The sequence below is a fragment of the Macrotis lagotis genome, chromosome 5, assembly GCF_037893015.1.
Source record: "Macrotis lagotis isolate mMagLag1 chromosome 5, bilby.v1.9.chrom.fasta, whole genome shotgun sequence".
NCBI lineage: Eukaryota > Metazoa > Chordata > Mammalia > Peramelemorphia > Peramelidae > Macrotis > Macrotis lagotis.
The window spans coordinates 92,394,366-92,412,796 of record NC_133662.1 but is presented as its reverse complement, the minus strand read 5'-3'; the positions used below and the strand labels follow the sequence as shown (position 1 = coordinate 92,412,796).

The window sequence follows — 18,431 nt, the reverse complement described above, 5'->3', positions numbered from 1 at the left end:
AGGCAAACAAGCTTAAATGCTTTGACCAAATTTACACAGCTAGTAAGTGTCTGAGGCCAGATTTTAATGCAATTCTTCCTAATTCCAAGTTCTATCCACTGCTCCATCTAGCTGCCCTAGGACAAACTATAAAAGAGCAGATCATGTATTAAAAATCAATAACTAAATACATTTGTTTGTTATTTTCATGAAAGTTCATAAACAACTAAACTTTATGCTGAACATTGGATATCACATTCACAGCAACTAAGTTTTAACATGGGGTCTGTGGACCCCATTGGAGGTTCAAAAAATTGGTAACTATTTAAATATTATTAATTTCCTTTGTATTTAAAAACATTTAATCTGAGAAGATTAGATGAGAATTCCACAGGTTTCACCATCTGGCCTTAGGGATCTAAGACACATCAAAAACTAAGAATGCTGGCTTAAGACAAAACACTTTCTCCAAAGAATTTCTGTTGTCAAAAAAGAGTACACAAAAATTTTATATTAACTGGTACAAAAATTCAAGCTAGAATTTATATAGTGTTTTAGGGTTTGCAAATTGCTTTACAAATATAATCTCATTTTATCAAGGTAGGTGTTATTATTGGCATTTTACAGAGGAGGAAACTCAGGCTGAGAAATATTAAGTTATTTGTTCAGGGTCACAGAGGCAGTAAGTTTCTGAGACCAGATTTGAACAAAGGTCTTTCTGACTGTAGGTCCATTGCTCTACTCCCTGGGCTACTATATAATTAGAGATAATCCAACTAAATTCAACTATAGTTGAATATAGTATAGTTTGAGTATAGTTTATATTATTCATCTATATTCAATTTTTCTGCATTCTTTTAAAAAATTTATTTATTTTCATCTATTTACACATGTATATTTTTAAGTTACAAAATTTTCTTCAACCCTCCCCTCCCTTCCCACCCCCTCACCTCATCTACAAACACCCAGGTTAGCATTATATATACATATTTTGATAAACATGTTTACAGATTAGTTATTTTAGATATGGGGAATTAGGCATAAGGGAAAGAGATATATAAGAGATAATTTTTATAAAGTGTTCAACAGATTTCTGAAGGGTTATTTTTGTGCATGTTTTTTGTTTTGTTAAGTGGTCTAATATAGTTGTCCTGTCTCTCTGAACTGCTGCAAGGAACTGCTTTCATCAAAGTTGTTCATCTCATAATGTTATTTTAATGTGTACATTGTTCTCCTGGTTCTACTTCCTTCACTCAAAATTAGATCTGGTAAGTCATTCCATGCTTCTCCAAAGTCTGACTATTTATAGTTTCTTATAGAACAATAGTATTCCATAGTATTCATGTACCATAACTTGTTCAACCATTCTGCAAGTGATGGGAATCCCCCCAATCTCCGGTTCTTTGCCACTAGAGAAAGAGCCGCTATGAATATTTTGGAAGATGTAGGACTTTTCCCTTTTTTAAAAAATAATTTCTTCAGGATATAGACCTAGAATTGGAATTGCTTGGTCATAGGGTATGAACAGTTTCATTGCTCTTTGGGCATAGTTCCTTATTGCTTTCCAGAAAGGTTGGATCTGTTCGCAACTCCACTAGCAATGCATCAATGTCCTAATCCTTCCACAATTTCTCTTGATCACTTTCCCTTTTTCTCATCTTGGCCAGTCTGATAGGTGTGAGGTGATACCTCATTGTTGCTTTAATTTTCATTTCTCTAGTCAATAATGATTTGGAGCATTTCTTCCATATGATTATACATAGCTTTAATTTTTTCATTGGAAAACTGTCTGTTCATATCCTTCGACCATTTATCAATTGGGGAATGATTTGTGACCTTATACATTTGGTGCAATTCTCTCTATATTTTTAGAAATGAGACCTTTATCAGAACTCCTAGTTGTGAAGATTGTTTCCCAACTTTCAGTTTCCTTCTAATTTTGGCAGCATTGATTTTATTAGTGCAAAACTTTTAAATTTAATATAGTAAAAAACATTCATTTTGTAGTTTATAATGTGCTCTAGTTCTTGTTTGGTCACACATTTATCCCCTTTCCATAGATCTGATAGATAGGATATTTCTTGGTCTATTAATTTATCTATGGTGTCAATCTTTATGTCTAAATCCAGTATCCATTTTGACCTTATTTTGGTATAGAGTGTGAAATGTGGATCTATGCCTAGTTTTTGCCATACTATTTTCTAGTTTTCCCCAATTTTTGTCAAATAGTGAGTTCTTATCCTGAAAGTTGATGTCTTTCGGTTTGTCAAATAGTAAATTGCTGTAGACGTTGACTATTGGTTTCTTTTGAACCTATCCTAATCTACTGATGCAGTACTCTATTTTTAAACCAGTACCAGGCAGTTTTGACAAATGCTGCTTTATAGTTTTAGATCTGGTAGGGCTAAGTTAACTTCCTTTACATTTTTTTTTCATCAGTTCCCTTGCTATTCTTGCCATTTTGTTGCTTCAAATGAATTTTGTTATTTTTTTCTAGATCAGTAAAGTAGTTATTTGGTAGTTTTATTGGTATGGCACTGAATAAACAATTTAATTTGGGTAGAATTGTCATTTTTATTATATTAGCATGACCTAACCATAAACATTTGACATTTTCCCTATTATTTAGATGTGATTTTATTTGGGCAAAAAGTGCTTTAGAATTGTGTTCATACAGTTTCTGGGAGGTAGATTCCCAAGTATTTAATGTTTTCCATAGTATCTGTCTGTCTATCTATCTATCTATCTATCTATCTATCATCTATCTCTTTTTATCTCTTGCTCTTGGACTTTGTTGTTCATATATAGAAATGCTGATGAGGGATGTGGATTTATTTTATATCGTGCTACCTTGCTGAATTTGTTAATTGTTTCAAGGAGTTTTTTAGATGTTTTTCTTGGGTTCTCTAAGTATATCATCATAACAACTGCAAAGAGTGAAAGTTTTGCTTCCTCATTGCCAATTCTGATTCCTTCAATTTCTTTTTCTTCTCTCATTGCTACAGCTAGCATTTCTAATACTATATTGAATAATAATGGTGATAATGGGCTTTCTTGTTTCATCCCTTTTGATTCTATTTCATTTGACTGTATATGACTTAATTCAGTGCATTTATAGTTTCATGGGGTAGTGAATTGATATGGTTTCATGGGTTAAATTGTTTTATGCTGAAACCAGTTCTGGCTATTTGAACTATGGACTTTTTGAAGAATACTTCCTGTAATATTATGATGTTCCTCTTCACTCCATTAATACCTTACCCCTACCAGATAAAAAGGAGTCTTGTAGGATGTTCAATGTTAGAATAAGTTGTGGAACCCAAGAATTGAGAACATTGTCTTCTTCATCATCTCTCCTTGAAACTGGGAGGATTGAATCATTCAATAAACTGAAAGAGACTAGTTTCTCCTCTTGCTACCCTCAGATTTTGACCTAAAGAGACTGATGAAACATTTATTAGGTACTTACTGTATCCCAGGCATTGTGTTGAAAACAAGTACAAAACAAAACAAAAACAGAAGCAGCTGTCCTCACAGAGGATATTCTGACCTCGAGGAGTTGTCATTTTAAGGTGGAAGTGGTCAGGGCAAGAAAAGTTGAAGAAGACAGTATACAAATAACTACATAATACACTATATAGTTCTAGATGGACAGTAATCTTAGAGGGAAGGGACTGAGAGACTCTCATAGAAGGTAGGATATTTTAGTCCTGAAGGAAGTAATGAAAGCTATTTTTCCTCCCTTTTGCTTCCTGTCTCTTCAGTCACTAGCACTGTGTGGGAGAGATTATGAGAATGTTTGTATGCACAAGTGTGTGTGTGGGGAGGGGGCAAACGGTACAGACAGACCTCCTATAGAAGTTGAGATATTAGGTGAGACTTTCAGTAACTAGACAATTCTGGCAGGGATGAGGAAGAAAATTCCAATCAGTGAAAATTCCAGTCAGTGAAAATGCACACATGTGGAAGATGCAGTGTTATATGTGAGAGACAGCTAGAAAGGAAATGTGTAGAATATAATAAAGTATAAGAAAAGTGAAAGAGGTAAAATTGTGAAGGACTTTAAATAAATTCCAGAGAGTTTTTTTTAAAAAAATTTAATCCTGGAAGTAATAGGGAACCCTTGGAGTTTATTGAAGAAGAGGGAAAACATGTTCAGATGTATCTTTTAGAAAAATTAGTTTTGATAACTGAAAGGAGGATGAAGCTTGGATTGAGCTAAGAAAATAATTTTAAAATTATACTAGATACCATTAGCAACATAAAATACTGATTGTTTAAAGTTATGAAGAAATTAACAAATGCTGGATGAAGCAGATACTATATTGAAAGTCCCAGACAATTAGAAGAAAAATGGTTAAACTAGTCTAGTCTTTCATTCTAAGATACTCATTTGCAATTTGGTTACCTTCTTTCCTTTTAGGATCTTCACAAAAGGCCCTCAGTAAGGACCTTAATATTTCCCTCTACCTATCTTTCTACACCTTTCCACTCAAGGAGTTCCAATTTAGCCACTCTACTCCAAGGGGTATATATCTCATGCTCCTGATATTCATTTAATTCCACATATATTTATTGAGAAATAATAAACCGACCATGTGTATGGTAACTTCTTTTTGCCCAAACAAAATCAACCAATCCTATCCCCCTTTTCTATCAAATGTCAATTTAGGATATTTTTTTTTTGTTTTTTTATTTGAAGCCTCAGAATAAGCACTATGGTAGAGACCTCAAGGCTATTGTATACAGCTGCTGCTTGCTGACTCAACTACTTAGCTGATAGTGTTAGAATAAGTCCTTTCCCACCTCACATCCATTCAATTGTCAAGTTCTGCCAATTCTAATTCCCTAGTATGGCTTGTATTCCTCCCCTCCTTTCCCTTCTCATTTGCCACCACTTTGGTTCAAGCTGTCATCACTCTTCACTATTTTACTAGCTTCCTACAAGTTTTCCTGCTTCTAGGCTTTGTCCTTTATAATCAAGTCCTACCTACCATGGCTGAAGAGGGTGGGAGCTTTTAAACTATGGACCTTAAGAGTTTTGACTTCTACCCCTTACAAAATTTTAAAATATATTATTAAAAGGATAAGCAATGCACACTTTGAAAGGAAAATAGTGATCACTAAAAGTATAGCTTTATTAATAATTAGGCATACTAGCTTAACCTAATTTTATGTATGATAGGTGTAGAATGAAATTTTTGGAAGACTTTCTATGTAAAAATATGGTGAACAAAAGATTCCTCCCTCCCTCAGTTATAGCTGTGATAATTATTGAAAATGGTCATAAAATTCTTTATAACAACTTCTGTACCAGTAAAATCATCTATAAGACCTATGATATACCCTAAGGCAGTACTGTCAACCTCAAATAGAAAAAATGCCTGAGGGCTAGCCATATATTGACCTAGGAAATCACAAATTAACAGTATCTATGTTACATTGGATTTTTATTTATTTCATTAAATATTTCTCAGTTTCATTTTAATCAGTTTCTGGTTTTTGATCCCTTTACCCTAAGAAGCATAATGAAAAGCAATCTGAATAAAGGGGTAATTGATTCATTGAAAACTGTTTAGAAAGTTTCCTGAAAATGTCCAGTTTTTGTAAGGATTTCATCCTGTTGATAGAATATTGAAATCCCCTATGTAAACTGTAGTGCTTTCAACGAAAGTTAATTTTTTTCTGTCGTTTTATGGTTCTCCTCATTTTGGTTCTTCTGTGATTCAAACCTTCTGACCAACTTCTGCTTTTTTAAAAAGACCGAACTCCTGGTTTTATCTCTACTGTGAAACTTCCTTGAAATAATTTCTTCTTCTATGCCTTATACCATAAGTTATTTGGTAGCATTTTACTCCCATTGGACTGTACACATCTGATGATGGTTCTTTAATTTCATCTTTGCATCCCCAGGACTAGAACAGGACTTTACACAAAGTAGATCTTTTTGAGACCATAATTTAATTTAACTCAACATACATGTTTTAGATACCTATTATATGCAAGACAATGTGCTAGATTCTGAGGACAGAAAGAGCAAAAGGTTATAAGTCTCTGACTTCAAAGGGGTTATATTGGGTTAGTGGGATATATATATATATATATATATGCATATATATATATATAACATGAAAACAGGTAAATTAATATTAAACATTCAGAGTGGTATAAAGTTATATCGAAAAGAAGAAAGACATCAAAAAAGAGCTAGGGCATATGAGCTGTTCTTTGAAGTAAGTTAGACAGACAGGAAGGAGTGCATCTCAGACAGAGGAAACTACCCATACAAAGATTTGTTTTTGTCATATAGAACTGGATGTCAAATGGAGGCAGTAAACAGGTCAGTTTGACAGATCAGAAAGCAAAGGAAATGTTGAAATCAGTAAGACTGGAAAAATAAGTAGGAATCATATTATGGAGGGAAAATAGGGCTGAAAAATTACCTCTGAGATCATCTAGTTCAATTCCCTCATTGTATTGATGAACAAAGAGAAGAACAGGAAAATTCAGTGTCTAAAGTCTTTCAGGTAGTAGTAGAAAGTGGATTGAAATCCAGTTAATCCTGATGACAAATTCAAGATTCTTTCTACTATTTGACACTCCTATTTATAATAAATTTCTACATTTTCATTTTAATTTTATCTGTGATACATTGCAATCTAGTCACTGTGCTCATTTCTTCACTCTGTTCAGGAGTTAACAGTGATTTTTTTTTATTAGCTAAAACCCATTAAGAAATTTGTTATTGTTTTTATGCATAGTCATCACTCTATCACACTGTTGACTATCTTCTAGCTCTCTTTATATTTTTTAGCATCACTAAGCACAATTGCTTCTCATCTACCTTTTTGGAAAGAAAACATAACATTTTGTGTTCACTTTAGCGACACATATGCAAGATCTATATGTAGTTGCTATCTAGATATAGCTTGACTCACATATGACCCATATAAATAATCTAGCATTTGGGCTACTTTTCTTTGGGGGACTTTTTGTTCTATCTTTGTGAGGATGAGGAGGAGATCCTTGTCAATCTCTCAGAGAGGTATCTATCTATCTATCTATCTATCTATCTATCTATCTATCTATCTATCTATCATCTATCTATCTCAAATATTAGTGGTCTAGACTACAAACTTTGGAGTTCAAGGTATCATCATCTTAGTTTCTTCTTACCAAATTCCTCAAAAGATCATCACAAATAGCTAGTACCTCATTGTCAAAGAAAATACTAACTAGAAATTGAGGAAGTTATACAGATTAGAATAGATCAAAGAAAGACAAGATTAAAAAAGATCTTTAGCTCAATAAGAGAAAGAGAACTATTCTACCAAGACAAATCTGCTCTCAATAGCCTAGGATTTGTTATTGTCCAGTTGTTTCAGCCTTATCTAATTCTCCATGAACTCATTTTGAGATTTTCTTGGTAAAGCCATTGGAGTGATTTGCCATGTCCATCTCCAACTTATTTTGAGGATGAGGAAACTGAGACAAACTGGATTAAGTGACTTGCCCAGGATACTACAACTAGTAAGTGTCTGAGGCCAAATTTAAATTCAGGAAGATCAGTCTTCCTAACTTCAGGCCCAGTACTCTATACTCTATGGCATCACCTAGTTCCCCTCTGGAATTGTCAACACTAAAAATCAAAGATCTTGTAGGGGCTTCCAGGGGAATCCATTATCTGTCATTTAAGTCTAAACTTGTATCTCATGACCTCCTCTCTTGAAATTCTCTTATCATCTGAAGAAAACCTATTTTTCCTCACATAGGTATACAGTGATGCAACAGAGCACTAACTCAACCAATCAGGAGTCACATCTTCCTCTAGAAGCCTTGAAAATTTCCTACTCCTCTATCAGTGAGAGTGCTACACATATTTTTCTTTTTGATTTATTCCTAACTAGTTTTCACTTAAAATGTTTATTATTTAATTTTAGGTTTTTGCAAGGCAAATGGGGTTAAGTGGCTTGCCCAATGCCACACAGCTAGGTAATTATTAAGTGTCTGAGGTCAGATTTGAACTCAGGTACTCCTGACTCCAGGGTCTGTGCTCTATCCACTGCACCAACTAGCCTCCCCAACTTAAACATTTTTTTTTAGGTTTTTGCAAGGCAAATTGGGGTTAAGTGGCTTGCCAAGGCCCAAGGCCACACAGCTAAGTAATTATTAAGTGTCTGAGACCAGATTTGAACCCAGGTACTCCTGACTCCAGGGCTGGTGCTCTATCCACTATGCCACCTAGCTGCCCCCTTAAACATTTTTTTAAGGAGATTGTAGGTGCTGTAGAATATGAATTCACTTTACACAATCACTCCTCTTCTATTGTTATTAATAAATGAGATGATCCAGTAACATAGTTTTTATGTACCCCTATTTGAAACTCTATGTATCTAGTAACTCTCTTATGTCATTGAAAGAGCTAATGATTTGGAATCAAAGAACTAAGGTTCAAGTTTTCACATCATCATACATTGCCTGGAGGACATTGGGAAAGCTATTTAATTAATCTGAAACTCATTTTCCTCTTCTCTATGATGAAGAGTTCACTTGATCACCCATTCTATTTCTAAGTCTGTTATCCTGTGCCCTCATATTCTACCTGTGTAGACAAGTCCCACCACTTTAATATCCTGTTTTCACATACAAAAAGATGCCAAATGATAGCTCACTATGTTCCTACAATTTCCATTTCTTTGATTGATTTCAAGATTTATTTTTATATTTTCATTATATAATTAACATTATATTCCTAGTAATTTATACAATCACTTAGAATAGAGCTTTATATGAAAAATAAAATGCTCAAGTAAATCAGAGATTTGCTTTTTAAACAAGTTATAAGAGATCTTAGATGAGGGTGAATATATGGTCAGCAAGATGGCAGTATGTGTCCTCAGCAAAAGTACCTTCTCTCAGCAATTTAAAACATTAACAACAACTCCCCCCCATCTATATTGATTAAAGCTGGATCTATGAGAAAACAGAAATATCATACAAGGTAAAAACCTCCTGAAACATTTTCAGAAAGCTAAGTATTTAAATCTTATACTCATTCTGTTAACATCCAACTTACATTGGGTATTGGGCATAAACAGCACAAGTAACCTGAAACACTTGTGTTTTTGAATTCCTGTTATTGCAGTAACTACCAGATTCCTATTACAGTTGTAATTCAAACCCATTTCCCTCTGTACCAACATTTTAAAGGTAGAAAATATCAATCTTGTCCAGTCATGCAATGGAAATGGAGAGGGAATGAAGAATTCAGCATCTTGATAGAGGGGAAGCAGCTTCAGTTCTCAAGAGCAAGGGAATCAGAATGTTAGCTATAGATAGATCTCTTTCTCTTCTCTCTAAATTAATTTCACATCCCCTAAGTTAAGAATGCTGAGGATGCTTAACTTTTGGTGTTTGTGCTTGAGAACATAGACCATAGAAGTAGATGGAAGGGATGAATGGTGAAAAGAGAAGTTCGACTTATGATAGAAAATACCATTCATATCCAGAGAGGGAACTGTGCAGTTTAAATGCAGACGAAAATTTAACAACTTCAGTTTTTAAAAGCTGTCTTATGCATTATGATTCTTCTTTCTCAATAAGTTTAATATGAATCCATATTTAGCATAAGTATACATGTAGAACCTATATAAGATTGCTTTCTTTTGCCAGAGGAAGGAGGGATAGGAGGGAGGGAGAAAAATGTAAAACTCAAAACAAATGACTGGTGTTGTTGGAAAAACAAATTAATAAAAAAAATTAAAAAAGAGAAATCTGAGACAAGATACAACAAATAGAAAAAAATGATTTAAAGGAAAAGAAGAATAAGCCTAGTTCCCAATGAGAAGATTCAAAAAAGACAAGGGAAAATGGCTTTTAATTTAAACAAAAGGTATAACACAATGAATGCCTCATACTTTAAAAGAAAGTAAAAGTTCACAAAGACAGGGAGACAAGGCAAATTAATTATGCAGATTCCAGAGAGTTTATGAAACAACCACAATAAATTCCAGATATTAGATGAAAATTAAATTGAAAACCAGTTTATAAGAATGAAATAAATTAAAATAGCAGTACATTATACAATTTAGAATAAAAAAAGAATTTCTTTTTTTTATTTTAGAAAGATTTTGTTTATTTATGAATTTTAGTTTTCCCCCCAGTCTTGCTTCCCTCCCCCCCACCCCCCACAGAACATAGTCTGTTAGTCTTTACTTTGTTTCCATGGTACGCATTAGTCTAAGTTGAATGTGGTGAGAGAGAAATCATATCCTTAAGGAAGAAACATAAAGTATAAGAGAAAGAAAAATTACATAAGAATATGGTTTTTTTTTTAAATTAAAGGTAATAGTCTTTAATCTTTGTTCAAACTCCACAATTCTTTCTCTGGATACAGATGGGATTCTCCATAGCAGATATCCCAAAGTTGTCCCTGATTGTTGAACTGATGGAATGAGCAAGTCCATTAAAGTTGGTCATTACCCACATGTTGCTGTTAGGGTGTACAATGTTATTCTGGTTCTACTCATCTCACTCAACATCAGTTCATGGAGATCCTTCCTGGCTTTCCTGAATTCCCATCCCTCCTGGTTTCTAATGGAACAATAGTGTTCCATCATATACATATACCACAGTTTGTTAATCCATTCCTCAATTGAAGGGCATTCATTTAATTTCCAATTCTTTGCCACCACAAATAGGGCTGCTATGAATATTTTTGTACAAGTGATATTTTTAACCTTTTTTCATAGTCTCTTCAGGGTATAGACATACTAGTGGTTTTGTTGAATCAAAGGGTAAGCACATTTTTGTTGCCCTTTGGGCATAATTCCAAATTGTTCTCCAGAAAGGTTGGATGAGTTCACAGCTCCACCAAAAATGTATTAGTATCCCAGATTTCCCAAATCCATTCCAACATTGATCAGTATCCTTTCTAGCCATATTGGCCAGTCTGAAAGGTGTGAGGTAGTATCTCAGAGATGTTTTAATTTGCATTTCTCTAATAAGTAATGATTTAGAGCAATTTTTCATATTACTATGGATCGCTTTAATTTTTTCAGCTGTAAATATCTTTGACCATTTGTCAATTGGGGAATGTGCAAAAGCTTTTTAATTTAATGTAGTCAAAATTTTCTAGTTTATTTTTAATGATTTGCTCCATATCAGGAGACCTTAGCACAATGCCTATCTTCTCTCTGCCATCTTGGCTGGATGTATTGTGTTTTCTTAAAAAAAAGTCAACATTTTTTTTAACATCACCAATCAATGCATCAAAAAAGTCTGAAACTTGTGGGCCTCCCAACCCTGCAAAGGGATGAGGTGTATATATTTTATCATATCCTTTCTTTTGAGGATTGTTTGCTTTTTAATTTATCTTATAGTTATTGTATATGTATTTTCTGGTTTCTACTTTCGTTACTCTATTAGTTCATATATAATTTTCTATAAATCTTTATATTCTTCATATTCAATAGAGTAATATTTCATTACATTGATATGCCACAATTAGTTCGGCTATTCCCCAATTGATGGGCATGTATTTTGTTTCAAATTATTTGCTATCATAAAAAATTCTGTTATAAGTATTTTGGTGTACAAATGGACTTTCTTCTTATCAATGTCCTCCTTGAACTATGAGTTGAATATTGGAATATCTAGATCAAAGCTTGTGATCATTTTATTCTCTTAATTTACATATTTCCAAATTGCTTTCCCTAAGGGTTGATTTGATTCACATCTCCACTAATAATACACTTGTGTGCCTACTTTACATTGACTATTTCCAATTTTTATCATCTCTGCCAATTTATAGGCTGTGAAGTGAAACCCCAGGATTGTTTTGATTTAAGTTACTCTTATTATTAGTGACTTGGGGTTTTCTTTCATATGATTATTAATAGTTTGCAACACTTCTTAAAAGAATTGTTCACACCAACCGACTAGTTATTTATTGAGGAATGGATATACAAATACACACATGTGCATATATACATGTACACATATGTGTATGTCTGTATAATGATAGTTATGTGACACAGTGGATAGAGGACTGGATCTGAAGTCAGGAAGACTTATCTTCCTGAATTCAAATCTGGTCTCAGACATGTACTGGCTGTGTGATTTTGGAAAAGTCACTTAACCCTGTTTGTGTCAGTTTCCTCATCTGTAAAATAAACTGGAAAATAAAAGTGGCAAACTACTTCAATATCTTTCCCAAGAAAACTCCAAATGGAGTCATGAAAACTCAGACACAACTAAATGAGGGAACAATAACAGAAACAACAACACACATACAAACCAACATAATTTAATTTGCATATAAATATTATATTTATATATCTTATACCAAGCAATTATCAGATAAATATGATATATTTTCCCATTTGATTCTAGGTGAAATAATTTTGTATTTTTTTAAATGAGCTAGCACTTTTACCAAGTCTATTTAAAAGGTCAATCTCCCCACCCTGTCCCCAGCTAGAGTGTCTTCATTCTTTCGTATTGGGTGTAGGTAATGAAAAAAACAGCTGTTGACAAAAGTTAACAGAATAAACTATTTCAAGAGAGTATGGCTAACAGTAGCTTTAGCTATTTGCTTTCTATCTAAAGACTATCTATCTATATCTATATCTATATCTATATCTATATCTATATCTATATCTATATCTATATCTATATCTATATCTATATCTATATCTATATCTATATCTATATCTATATCTATATCTATATCTATATCTATATCTATATCTATATCTATATCTATATCTATATCTATATCTATATCTATATCTATCTATATCATCTACATCTACATCTATATCATTTATATCTATATCATCTATATCTATCTCTATCTCTATCTCTATCATCTCTATCATCTATATCTATATCATCTATATCTATATCATATCTATATCATATCTATATCTATATCTATATCTATATCATCTATATCTATCTATATCATCTACATCTACATCTACATCTATATCATTTATATCTATCTATATCTATATCTATATCTATATCTATATCTATATCTATATCTATATCTATATCTATATCTATCTATATCATCTACATCTACATCTATATCATTTATATCTATATCATCTATATCTATCTCTATCTCTATCATCTCTATCATCTCTATCTATATCTATATCATCTATATCATCTATATCTATATCTATATCTATATCTATATCTATATCATCTATATCTATCTATATCATCTACATCTACATCTACATCTATATCATTTATATCTATCTATATCTATATCTATATCTATATCATCTATATCTATCTATATCATCTACATCTACATCTATATCATTTATATCTATCTATATCTATATCTATATCTATATCTATATCTATATCTATATCTATATCTATATCATCTATATCTATATCTATCTATATCATCTACATCTACATCTATATCATTTATATCTATATCATCTATATCTATCTCTATCTCTATCTCTATCATCTCTATCTATATCATCTATATCTATATCATATCTATATCTATATCTATATCTATATCTATATCTATATCTATATCTATATCTATATCTATATCTATATCTATAATCTATATCTATCTATATCATCTACATCTACATCTATATCATTTATCTATATCTATATCTATATCTATATCTATATCTATATCTATATCTATATCTATATCTATATCTATCTATATCTAATCTATATCTATATCATCTATATCTATATCTATCTATATCATCTACATCTACATCTACATCTATATCATTTATATCTATATCATCTATCTCTATCTCTATCTCTATCTCTATCATCTATATCATCTATATCTATATCTATATCATCTATATCTATATCATATCTATATCTATATCTATATCTATATCTATATCTATATCTATATCTATATCTATATCTATATCTATATCATCTATATATATCTATATCATTTATATCTATATCATCTATATCTATATCTATCTATCTCTATCTCTATCTCTATCATCTCTATCATCTCTATCTCTATCTCTATCTCTATCTCTATCTCTATCTCTATCTACATCTACATCTACATCTACATCTACATCTACATCTACATCTACATCTATATCTATATCTATATCTATATCTATATCGATCATCTATCTATAAAACACAGACACACACACACACACACTACAGGTAACAGCAATGATTTAGACACATTAAGTTCAAGGGAGTTCTGACAACAGGCATACAAAGGAAACAAAAGAGTTGAATCAAGCTGTTCCCTGGGCTCTCATTGCTCCATCTTCTGACCACGTTGAATCTTGAGGGAGAGAGTTGTTTAATGCCAAGGAAAGGGACAGGAAGTACTGCAATGTCATGTTGAAAAAGTTGTCCACATAGCCAGCAGGTAGGAGAGTGTCATCTATTAGACAGCCAATCCAGGGGGTGGGGTTTGCTTTAAAGTACCTCTGGACTGGCACCAACCCAATTGCTCATATGGCTGATTTTGTCCTAAGTGTTCCATTTTGCACAGCAAGGAGCAGTATCCCTACCACCTATGATAGTGATCCAGTCCTTTTTTTGATGGGCTCCACCACATTGATCATTAGCTCTGTGGTTCCCCAAGCAAAGTTTGGGTCTATTCACACAATCTGCTTGGCCTAGGCCATAGCTTCCATGAACCTTTTGTTGTTCTCGGGGTCACAGTCCAAATCTCCCATCCCTTAGGGATGACAAAGACCAATGTGGCTTTGCCAGTCTCAGCAGCATCATAAAACTCATTGTTGTGCTAAAATCAACAGGCAAATTAATCTTGACATCATTCTTCTTAACCTTGGCCATCAAGTCTTTGATAAACTTACATTTCCCATTAGTAAAAAGATATACCCCAATCTATATATTATTGAACAACTTGGGGAAGGTAAAACCCCTTCTATCACCAACGACCATCTCATTGAATTTTTCTAGCATCCTATTGATCAACTGAATTTTGTCTGCAACTTAAGCTCTGCTCAAGATAGGCAGGAAGGCCCTCTTTAGCTTCTCCATGACCTTGACAAAGTAAGTCAGCTCCTTTTTCAAGAAGAAACCATATGCCTTTTGAGACAGATTAACTCCCACCTTGGAACGGTGGACACAGTGAGCAAGCAGTAGCAATAGCATCATTGACATAGATATCCCCCAGTTTGGAGAGGGATGCTTGGAAGGCTTCTACTTTGGCTCAACTTTGATCTTGTTCCCATAAGCATTTTTACCTTTCCATCTTCTTCAGTATCAAGGCTGGGGAACCTTTTTTTCAGCCAAGGACCAAAACTTAAAAATTAGACTGCCATATTTGATCAAACATTTAATTAATTCATCCTTAAATCTAGATTTATTGGATTTTGAGTCCCACCTGCAGTTACTTTGGTGGCATCAGACCACATGATTTTAGTGGAAGTTTGCAAACAGATTTCTTTGCCCTTATGGAAGCAGAGATTTTCCAGCAAAATAATAGGACATTTTGTTAGTAGCACAAGATTTTCTACTTCTTGATTGATATAATCTTTCAGGAATCTTTCCTTGTCCAGGGAGGATTTGATTTTAAACTAAGGTCTTTCCCAAGTTTCAGTGTGACTGGGACAACATCCATTCAGTGATTAAGACTGGGTAAAAAAATGAGGCAAAGAATAATTTCTTTTCCTAGTCAAAAAAGTCTTGTAGGGGAAGAACCTAAAAGTTTCTGATCAAATCAGAAACAATTGCTATTTAGACTCACTCTGAGTCTTTGTCCAAACAATATCAAATGGGACTTGGGCTAGGACCTATTATTGGCTGGTCAATAAGGGTTATGATGATTAGGTTTAAGTCATGGTCCTTAAAAAAGACATCTAGCCCAAAAGCCCCAAGATATTTTGTGAGATTTCAAAAATCAAAATTTATATTCCTTTGGGCTGAGTACCAGCTAGGAGATGCAGGGGATAGAGTACCAGTCCTGAAGTTAGGAGGATCTGAGTTCAAATTTGACCTCACAAACCTATTAGCTATGTGACCCTGGGTCAGTCACATAACCTCAATTGCCTCATAAAAAAGTTCATTTGAAACTGGAATAAAATGGAAAGTAGTGAGGAAAGATCTGAATGATGGGAGACAAGAAGAAAAGGATATAAGAAGGAACTCTTGAAAAATAGTTTTATTATTTTTTCTGTGAAATATGTAACTAGATCTTCAGCAGATAAGGTTTGAAAAGGAAATAACTTAAATGTAGGCACATAAGGTAGAAATTTGTCTGGTAGGAGCCATTGAAGATAGTTTCCCATACTTGATATTTATCTGATTGTAACCCAATAATGATTATTGTTTTTCAATCATATTAGAATCATAGAATGTTCAGATTGGAAGTTATCACAAAGATTATGGTTATTAAATGTAATTTAAGAAAATGAAAAAAAATCATTTTACCCATGAAGAAACTTAGATCTAGAGAATTTTATTGATTTGTCTAAAGTCATATGCTTAAGAAATATTATAACAGAATCTAAAACAAATGCTTCCAGATTTTCAGGGAAGTGACTTTTTCCACTGGCAGTGTAGATGGAGCATTGTACCCAGATTCAGGAAGATCTGAGTTCATCTTCACCCCACCCAGATACTAATTAGCCATATGATTTCTGGAAAGTCATTTAACTTCCACATGTCTCATTTTTCTCATCTATAACATGCTAATAATAATAATAATAATGCCTACTTCCCAGGGTCATTGTAAGAATCAAATCAGAGTATATTTATAAAGTGTATTGTAAACCTTAGAGTACTGTACAAATGTTAGCTATTAATAATAAAGGTTACCAATGAGGGCAATAAAAAACATCAAGTGCTATTTGAACTTTTCAACTAGAAACATATTTTTAGCAATTCAAAAATTCAGAATTTTAGTCTAATGATGTCATTTAAAATATAAAAAGTAATTTAGGTAGTGGTTTAAGTGTCAGGAGGAGTTGAATTCAAATTCTACCTCTGAATCTTATTAACTTACCATTACTAAGTCATAGATTTTCTGTCTCAGTTTCTTCAGTTATAAATGGGGATGATAATATAATACCTAATAGTACTTCTATCACTCCCAATGCGATAACGCACATAAAGGACTTTGCAAAACAAAGCATTATGCTATTATTGTTATTGTGATCTTAGGATACAACTTTGCCAGGCCTACACTCACTTTTCCTGTGTTTGGGAGCTCCTGGGAGACTGCAATACCTCTGGGCTATGTTGCTAGATACCCCAGGACACCATAACACTACTGCCTTGAGACTGGGCAGTCAAGGTCTTTACTTGGACCTTGAGGACCAAGGAGGCACCTGAAGCAACTCTGAAAGAAGACAAACCTTTTTTATTATATAAATAATTTATTTATTTTCCAATTATATACGATATCTACCAATCATTTTTTGTAAGTTTTGAATTTTATAATTTTTCTCTCTCCCTTTCTTCCCTCCCCCATGATAGAAGGCAATTTGATAGTTGTTACATTGTTTCCATGATACGCATTGATTAAAATTGAATGTGTGGAGAGAAAAATCGTATGAAGGCAAACCTAATCTAATCACCTGACTTTATCAATGTAATTCACTGTATCTGCTGATAGTCTATCTAGGCAAATTCCTAACTTTTTTCACTTTCTATCACAGTGATTCTGAAGCTCCCAAATGCCCAAAGACCTCCCTGACTGCTCACCTGCCTCAAGGGACTCTGCCTCTCAAGATCTACTGTCCACTTCTTTATTCCTATCCATGTAAATCCTATTCCTTTACCCAGTGTCCATTCCACATCTGGTCATCCCTCCCTGTTTGCCCTCTGGAACTCACACTTTATAACTAACCAGTTTGATCTCTTTCAGTCTTGTGCCTTCCATTTTCTGACACTCACTGAAGTCTAACTCCCCCTGGGGGGATGCTAAACCCTTGGTCATACTTTCCAGACATGACTTCACCTCTGTTCAAACCATATTGACTCAATGGTCCTTTTAGGAGAGTCAGACTACACCTTATTTTCCACTGCCACTTTCACACTCTCCTTCTATAGTTGTCACTCATTAACCTCTCCTCTTTTGAGAATGGCACTAACTGAAAATATATTCAAGGTGGGATTTTTTTTTCCATTTTCTTATAACATGAGCACTGTAATATGAGATGATCAACTGTAGCATGAAATGATGTTGCTTGTTGACTTTGGATTTATGATAAAACTAACTCATTGAACTCCTTCATTTGCCTTTTCAGGGAGAATCTACAAACCACCTTTCCATTTAACAGTAAATTCCATTTATATTCTGGTGTCATCCATAGTGAGATTGTCAGGATGGATATGATTCACTTCCTCCACAAGTATGTTTATTTACTGGTCACTTGGTCAAGGATTTCACATTTATGGTTGTTAATGTTAATATCTGGTCTTGCTGA

The 18,431-nt window shown here is 33.4% G+C and overlaps 1 pseudogene; it reads right to left on the bottom strand.

Moving 5' to 3' along the window:
• Positions 1-14,448: 14,448 nt before the first annotated feature.
• Positions 14,449-17,941, bottom strand: LOC141489334 (phosphoglycerate kinase 1-like; annotated as a pseudogene).
• Between the last annotated feature and the right edge of the window lie 490 nt (positions 17,942-18,431).